Here is a 9,466-nt window from a genome sequence, read left to right on the forward strand (position 1 = left end):
GTCGAAATTTCATGTACTCGTTGAGGAGATCAAGAGGATGGCCACTGATGACCCCAAGGAGATTTCTATTACTGCTATTAGTCGTTCGCAAAATAAAGTTAGTCACGAGCTCGCTGCATATGGTAGAAGTACTCCCCGTACTGCAGTTTGGCTGGGTTCAGGCTTAAGCAATATTGTTGTAATGGTACTGGCTGATTTGCCTCCTTGAGTTAATATAAATCTCCCTTTTTTGCGCAAAAAAAGGGTACACATGTCCTTTGTCCTTTGTCTTTTGAAGGACGAATATTACCGTTGCTGCCCTTAACAATGGTCATTTGGTCCCCCGCAAAAAATCATGGTCACTTTCACTTGATCAGTCTATTCTCCTTTTGAGTCCCAGCAACCGACAGAAAGAGTGAATTCCGCTTTTTACCCTATGGTTGTACATTTATGACACTAATTACCCCATCTAATGGAAATTCATCTAGAATACCCCTTTTGAAAGCTTTGGATCCTCGTTTTCTCATGCGTGTCCATCAGGCAAGGTGTGAGGTGACGTGGGGTCCAAAAGTATGTGTACGACCACGGGGAATGGAATAGTGAAGGAAATATGCCCTAGAGGCAATAATAAAGTTGTTATTTATATTTCCTTATATCATGATAAATGTTTATTATTCATGCTAGAATTGTATTAACCGAAAACTTAGTACATGTGTGAATACATAGACAAACAGAGTATCACTAGTATACCTCTACTTGACTAGCTCGTTGAATCAAAGATAGTTAAGTTTCCTAGCCATAGACATGAGTTCTCATTTGGTTAACGGGATCACATCATTAGAGAATGGTGTGATTGACTTGAACCATTCCGTTAGCTTAGCATAATGATCGTTTAGTTTGTTGATATTGCTTTCTTCATAACTTATACATGTTCCTATGACTATGAGATCATGCAACTCCCGAATACCGGAGGAACACTTTGCGTGCTACCAAACGTCACAACGTAACTGGGTGATTATAAAGGTGCTCTACAGGTGTCTCCGATGGTGTTTGTTGAGTTGGCATAGATCGAGATTAGGATTTGTCACTCCGATTGTCGGAGAGGTATCTCTGGGCCCTCTCGCTAATGCACATCAATATAAGCCTTGCAAGCAATGTGACTAACGAGTTAGTTACGGGATGATGCATTACAAAATGAGTAAAGAGACCTGTCGGTAACGAGATTGAACTAGGTATTGAGATACCGACGATCGAATCTCGAGCAAGTAACATACCGATGACAAAGGGAACAATGTATATTGTTATCCGGTTTGACCGATAAAGATCTTCGTAGAATATGTGGGAACCAATATGAACATCTAGGTTCCGCTATTGGTTATTGACCGGAGACATGTCTCGGTCATGTCTACACAGTTCTCGAACCCGTAGGGTCCGCACGCTTAACATTCGGTGACGATCGGTATTATGAGTTTATATGTTTTCATGTACCAAAGGTAGTTTGGAGTCCCGGATGTGATCACGAGGAGTCTCGAAATGGTCGATACGTAAAGATCGATATATTTGAAGCCTATGTTTAGACATCGGAATGGTTCCGGATGAGTTCGGGCATTTTCCGGAGTACCGGGAGGTTATCGGAACCCCCCGGGGAGTATATGGTCCCTAATGGGCTTTAGGGGAGAGAGGGAGGGGCTGCCTAGGGCAGGCTGCGCGCCCCCCAAGGCCTAGTCCGAATTGGACTAGGGGGAGGGGCGGCGCCCCCTCCTTCCTTCTCTTCTCTCTTCCCTTTCCTTCTCTCATACTCCTACTACATGGAAGGGGGGAATCCTACTCCCGGTGGGTGTAGGACTCCCCAGGGCGCGCCATAGTAGAGGGCCGGCCCTCCCCCTCCTCCACTCCTTTATATACGAGGGAGGGGGGCACCCCATAGACACACAAGTTGATCATTGATCTCTTAGCCGTGTGCGGTGCCCCCCTCCACCATAATCCACCTCGGTCATATCGTAGCGGTGCTTAGGCGAAGCCCTGTTCCGGTAGCATCATCATCACCGTCATCACGTCGTCGTGCTAATGAAGCTCTCCCTCAACACTCTTCTGGATCATGAGTTCGTGGGACGTCACCGAGCCGAACGTGTGCAGATCGCGGAGGCGCCATACTTTCGGTACTAGGATCGGTCGATCGTGAAGACGTACGACTACATCAACCGCGTTGTCATAACGCTTCCGCTTACGGTCTACGAGGGTACGTGGACAACACTCTTACCCTCTCGTTGCTAGGCATCACCATGATCTTACTTGTGCGTAGGAAATTTTTGAAATTGCTGTGTTCGCCAACAAATAGAGGGACAAGAGAAGTATGGACATGATCGTCAATGATGCCCTCCAATCTTTACAAATCATTGACGCAACATGCCAATCATATCTAACATGAACAAGGAAAATGCAAAATTGGGGTAAAACCGTGTTAAAAGTCTCCAAAAATCTGCTATTTTTATATAAGTTCCACTAAATGGGGTAATATGTAGAAGAACAATTTTGTGATGTTATGTTAGCAACAATAAATCATCAATTAGATCAAATGAATAGTCATACTAAATGCTAAATTACTAATCAAACTCATAGAGGGGAACAAGAAGATATTCCAAAATTTAGTGTCACCCCAAAATTACTCATACTAGCGTACATGCAACACTGCATACTGGGATCCGGTAGTTTAAGGTTGTAATTGAGCTGGGTAGAGGGCACTTCCAAAATCAAGTAGCCAAATTCGTATGGGGGCCGGCCGACAATGTGGAGGTGGCCGACCAACATCGACGACCACTAGCCAGTGGCGAAGAGCCGAAGACGACCATCTCAGGCACGCTCTTGTCCCCCTCCTAACCTCCTCGGCTTCGGGATGTTAAACAACGTCGCACACGGATCAGAGGCGAGCTTCTCCTTAGCATCGGCATTGAGGCAGGGCGGCGGCGGAGCTGATCAATCGTGCCCGAGCATGGTTGGGGAAAAGAGAGGTGAAGCAACCGAGCCTGTTGGTTTAGTGCTCATGAATCGTGATGATGCACAGATGGGCTTGTGGCCTTGTGAGTTTATGGATGGGCCTACCAAAAGTTGCAGGGAGATTACTACTCCCTCCGATTAAAAATAAGTGTCAGAGTTTTGAATTTTGAACTATGGTTAGTTTGTTATGGATCAAAGGGAGGGCAGGCCCCCCTCAGACTTCTACATAGCTCCGAGTTGTGCCGCTTATCCTATCGCTAAATGCATCCCTGAAGGAGACTAACAGTCACCCTTTCCCTGGTACATACAACAACATAATAGTGAACTCCTCCACTATCGCACTAGGGTCGATTAGGTAGGCAATTAGGGTTGGGGGGGGTACCTGTAGTCCACCCTGAAACAGACGAAGTAATTTGTTAGTTTATGAAATATATAAAAGAGAGGGGCCCGATGGACGTACGGTTCTTGTTTGATCGTGATAGTTCGGATCTCCTGCAGCTCTGCCTCCTAGGCCGGCTAGGCATGGCCGAGAAGGTGTGCCCGTTGAACAGGAGTACATTGTTCTTGTCGCACGGACCTTCGTGGCAGAGGCTCGTGAAGGCAACCACAATGTGAGCTTTTGCTGCCTCTAAAGCTGCATCCAAGGCTATAGCGGTTGCCTCTATACACTTCATTGTCAGCCTCTAAGGCAAAAAAAGCTTGGCGTTGCCTCCAAGCGTAGCGGCTGCCTCTAACTCTTCTTGCCGAATAAAATATTCTAGTGTCCCCACCAGTCAGCCAATTAGTTGTAGGAGAAAGTTGTGGGTTGATTGATAAAGGTTGCATGTATTATTTGATTGTAGGTCCAGCTTTGACACTAAAATTAGAGGCTACACATTGGGTCGTTTTCAGCTAAGATTAGAAGCAGGCCCATGGGTCCTAGTTTAGAGGCAAGTATGCCTCTAGACATTGTGGATGCTATGAATGTCGCCATGACGCCCTCCTTGTTGCACACTGCCTAATTGCAGGTGATTCGGTAGCAGCTGCCACAGCTGGCGTAGAGTCCCAACTTCACGGTCGCAGGAAATACTACTAGTGAGAACAGTGGCCTAGCGACGACGGGGCCATAGCCGCATCATAGGAACATAAGAGAATAGACATAAACTAGGAAAAGAATAATTGTGTTAAACATACATGACAGGCACATATCTACATGACAGGCGCACCTAGGAGATAGTTAGGTTGTTAGAGTATAATGTTTATCTCATGTAACTTCTTATCTCTATCTCCTTTTCTTGATCTCCAAGTATGTAATCTCAACCGAATGTATGCACTGTTATGGGAGGTGCGCCCCATCTATATAACACGAAGCCGTCAGCCTGAGAAGGCAAGACGTTCCGCTAGTTTGCACATGGTAATCAGAGCCCCATCTCTTCCCATCTATTGAGATCCCATCTACACGAGCCTAGCCATGTCTTCCTCCTCCTCCGGCGCTTCCCAGGCTACCCTCAATGGGCAGGTCACCGAGAAGCTAACACGCACGAACTACATGCTCTGGCGCACGCAGGTCACTCCCCACCTGCGCGGCGCCGTCGTCTTCGGCTACGTCGACGGCACCACACCGGAGCCGGCCAGGCTTCATGTCACCAAGGACAAGGATGGCAAAGAAAGCACTGAGCCCAACCCTCTCCACCCAATCTGGGTCTGGGAGGATCAGTAGGTGTTGGGCTACTTGCTCAGCACCCTCTGCAAGGAGGTACTTATCGTGGTGACCACGGTCACCACGGCGCACGCGCTCTGGACAGCGTTGGCAGGTATGTTTTCCTCGCAGTCCATGAGTCGTGTGAACAACATTAGGACGTTGCTCATCAACGCGCAGAAGGGCAACCAGATGGTTGCCGCCTACTTCGCCTCTCTTCGTGGCCTCGCCGATGAGCTTGCCGCCGCGAGGAAGGCCATCGAAGACGACGAGCTCATCTCCTACATCATCCACGGACTCGACGTCGACTACCAGCCCCTCATCTCTGCCCTCGATGCATGCGTCATGCCAGTCTCCCTCGACGAGCTCTACGCCATGCTCAGCAACTTCGATCAGCGCATGGCCCAGTTCAATCACTCGAGTAGCGGCGGCTTCCGCTCCTCTGCCAACGCCGCGGTGCGTGGCCGTGGTGGTGGATCACGTGGTCGTGGCTCTTCTCGCGCCAAGGGGCGATCTGGAGGAGACGGGAGACGGTGGTGGCGGCAACAGCGGCGGCGGCAACGGCCGCTCTGGTTGAGGGAGTCCTGGATTAGGGGGTGTTCGGGTAGCCGGACTATACCTTCAGCCGGACTCCTGGACTATGAAGATACAAGATTGAAGACTTCGTCTCGTGTCCGGATGGGACTTTCCTTGGCGTGGAAGGCAAGCTTGGCGATGCGGATATTCAAGATCTCCTACCATTGTAACCGACTCTATGTAACCCTAACCCTATCCGGTGTCTATATAAACCGGAGGGTTGTAGTCCGTAGGCAATCAACTCCATACACAACAATCATACCATAGGCTAGCTTCTAGGGTTTAGCCTCCTTGATCTCATGGTAGATCTACTCTTGTACTACCCATATCATCAATATTAATCAAGCAGGACGTAGGGTTTTACCTCCATCAAGAGGGCCCGAACCTGGGTAAAACATCGTGTTCCCTGCCTCCTGTTACCATCCGGCCTAGACGCACAGTTCGGGACCCCCTACCCGAGATCCGCCGGTTTTGACACCGACATTGGTGCTTTCATTGAGAGTTCCTCTGTGTCGTCGCCTTTAGGCCCGATGGCTCCTTTGATCATCAACAACGATGCGGTCCAGGGTGAGACTTTGCTCCCCGGACAGATCTTCATCTTCGGCGGCTTCGCTCTGCAGGCCAATTCGCTTGGCCACCTTGAGCAGATCGAAAGCTACGCCCCTGGACATCAGGTCAGGTTTGGAAGCCTAAACTACACGACTGACATCCACGGGGACTTGATCTTCGACGGATTCGAGCCACAGCCAAGCGCGCCGCACTGTCTCGATGGGCATGATATAGCTCTGCCGCTGAACAGTGCCTTGGAGGCCGCACACACATCGGTTTCGACCATTGATTCGAAGCCTACTGCGCCGATCGAGGATCAGCGGTTGGACGCTGCCTCAGGGGCTGCGATCTCAGAGGCGATCGAGCCGAACTCCAGCCCTGCACTCCGCATGGCCCGTGACTCCGAGGAGCCGGATTACTCTCCGAACTCCGAACCCCCCGCGCCCCTGCCTATCTAATCCGATTGGGCGCCGATAATGGAGTTCACCGCCGCAGACATCTTTCAGCATTCGCCTTTTGGCGACATCCTGAATTCTCTTAAGTCTCTCTCTTTATCAGGAGAGCCCTGGCCGGACTACGGTCAGCAAGGGTGGAATACGGACGATGAGGAAATTCAAAGCCCACCCACCACCCACTTTGTAGCCACTGTCGACGATCTAACCGACATGCTTGACTTCAGCTCCGAAGACATCGACGGCATGGACGACGATGTAGGAGACGAATAGGAACCAGCACATGTAGGGCGCTGGAAGGCCACCTCATCATATGACATATATATGGTGGATACTCCAAAAGATGGAGATGGCGATGGAATAGTGGGGGATGACGCCCCCAAGAAACAGCCAAAGCGCCAGCGTCAGCGGCGCCGCTCTAAATCCCGCCAAAGCAAAAATGGTGATTCCGGCACGGGAGATAATACTACCCCGGATAGCGCCGAAGAACACCCACCTCAGCAAGATTCGGCACAGGAAGATGGAGAAGCTAGCCCTCATGAGAGAGCGGCAGACCGAGAGGTCGAGGATGATAACTATATGCCTCCCTCCGAAGACGAGGCAAGCCTCGATGACGACGAATTCGTCATACCATCAGACCCCGCCGAACAAGAGCGTTTTAAACGCAGGCTTTTAGCCACGGCAAGCAGCCTCAAGAAAAAGCAGCAACAGCTTAAAGCTACCCAAGATTTGCTAGCTGACAGATGGACTGAAGTCCTTGCGGCCGAAGAGTATGAACTCGAACGCCCCTCCAAGAGTTACCCGAAGCGCAGGCCGCTACCCCGATCAGAGGAGGAAGCACCTACATCACCAGCGCATGACATGGCAGACCGGCCACCTCGCGGCCGCGACAGAGAGGCCTCTCGGCCCTCCACCCAAGCCATGCCCCGACGCCGCTCAACTAAGGCACGGGAAAACGCGCCCGACCTGCGAGACATACTGGAGGATAAGACAAGACAAACAAGATCGATCTACGGATCGCGCAAGTGCCCTACGGCATGTGACAATGATTCTCACTCCGGATACAACAAATCCGGCCGGGCCGAACACAACAGACATAGCTCTTCCGAGCTGCGTCGTGATATAGCCCAGTACAGAGGCGCCGCACACCCGCTATGCTTCACGAATGAAGTAATGGATCATAAAATCCCAGAGGGTTTCAAACCCGTAAACATCAAATCATACGATGGCACAACAGACCCGGCGGTATGGATCGAGGATTATCTCCTTCACATCCACATGGCACGCGGCGATGATCTACACGCCATCAAATACCTCCCGCTCAAACTTAAAGAACCGGCCCGGCATTGGCTTAACAGCTTGCCAGCAGACTCAATCGGTTCTTGGGAGGACCTAGAAGCCGCATTCCTCGACAACTTCCAGGGCACTTACGTGCGACCGCCGGATGCCGACGACTTAAGCCACATAATTTTGCAGCCAGAAGAATCGGCCAGACAATTCTGGACACGGTTCCTAACAAAGAAAAACTAGATAGTCGACTGTTCGGACGCAGAGGCCCTAGCAGCCTTCAAGCATAACATCCGCGACGAGTGGCTTGCCCGGCACCTGGGACAGGAAAAGCCGAAATCCATGGCAGCCCTCACGACACTCATGACCCGCTTTTGCACGGAAGAAGACAGCTGGCTAGCTCGTAGTAACTGTTGGGGAACGTAGTAATTTCAAAAAAAATTCCTACGCACACGCAAGATCATGGTGATGCATAGCAACGAGAGGGGATAGTGTGATCTACGTACCCTTGTAGATCGACAACGGAAGCGTTAACTTGGTTGATGTAGTCGTACGTCTTCACGACCCAACCGATCAAGCATCGAAACTACGGCACCTCCGAGTTCTAGCACACGTTCAGCTCGATGACGATCCCCGGACTCCGGTCCAGCAAAGTGTCGGGGAAGAGTTCCGTCAGCACGATGGCGTGGTGACGATCTTGATGTACTACTGTCGCAGGGCTTCGCCTAAGCACCGCTACAATATTATCGAGGACTATGGTGGAAGGGGGCACCGCACACGGCTAAGAATATGATCATGTGGATCAACTTATGTCCTTAGGGGTGCCCCTTGCCTCCGTATATAAAGGTTCAAAGGGGGGGCGGCCGGCCAAGAGGAGGCGCGCCAGGAGGAGTCCTACTCCCTCCGGGACTCCCCCCCTTTCCTAGTTGGAATAGGATTCGCGGAGGGGGGGGGGGGAAAGAGGAGAGAGAGGAGGAAGGGGGGCCGGCCCCCTCTCCTTGTCCTATTCGGACCAAGGGGGGAGGGGCGCGCGGCCCATCTCTGGCCACCTCTCCTCTCTTCCACTAAGGCCCACTAAGGCCCATATACCTCCCGGGGGGGGGGTTCCGGTAACCTCCCGGTAATCCGGTAAAATCCTGATTTCACCCGGAACACTTCCGATATCCAAACATAGGCTTCCAATATATCAATCTTTATGTCTCGACCATTTCAAGACTCCTCGTCATGTCCGTGATCACATCCGGGACTCTGAACAATCTTCGATACATCAAAATGCATAAACTCATAATATAACTGTCATCGTAACCTTAAGCGTGCGGACCCTACGGGTTCGAGAACAATGTAGACATGACCGAGACACGTCTCCGGTCAATAACCAATAGCGGGACCTGGATGCCCATATTGGCTCCTACATATTCTACGAAGATCTTTATCGGTCAGACCGCATAACAACATACGTCGTTCCCTTTGTCATCGGTATGTTACTTACCCGAGATTCGATCGTCGGTATTCCAATACCTAGTTCAATCTCGTTGCCGGTAAGTCTCTTTACTCGTTCTGTAATACATCATCCCGCAACTAACTCATTTAGTTGCAATGCTTGCAAGGCTTAAGTGATGTGCATTACCGAGAGGGCCCAGAGATACCTCTCCGACAATCGGAGTGACAAAACCTAATCTCGAAATACGCCAACCCAACATGTACCTTTGGAGACACCTGTAGTACTCCTTTATAATCACCCAGTTACATTGTGACGTTTGGTAGTACCCAAAGTGTTCCTCCGGTAAACGGGAGTTGCATAATCTCATAGTTATAGGAACATGTATAAGTCATGAAGAAAGCAATAGCAGCATACTAAACGATCGGGTGCTAAGCTAATGGAATGGGTCATGTCAATCAGATCATTCAACTAATGATGTGATCCCGTTAATCAAATAACAACTCTTTGTCC

The 9,466-nt window shown here is 50.4% G+C and overlaps 1 pseudogene; it reads left to right on the forward strand.

Moving 5' to 3' along the window:
* The first annotated feature begins 4,906 nt into the window (after nucleotides 1-4,906).
* LOC125555128 lies at nucleotides 4,907-5,045 on the forward strand (annotated as a pseudogene).
* The last annotated feature ends 4,421 nt before the right edge of the window (nucleotides 5,046-9,466 follow it).

This window comes from Triticum urartu, chromosome 4 (genome assembly GCF_003073215.2).
Source record: "Triticum urartu cultivar G1812 chromosome 4, Tu2.1, whole genome shotgun sequence".
Lineage (NCBI taxonomy): Eukaryota > Viridiplantae > Streptophyta > Magnoliopsida > Poales > Poaceae > Triticum > Triticum urartu.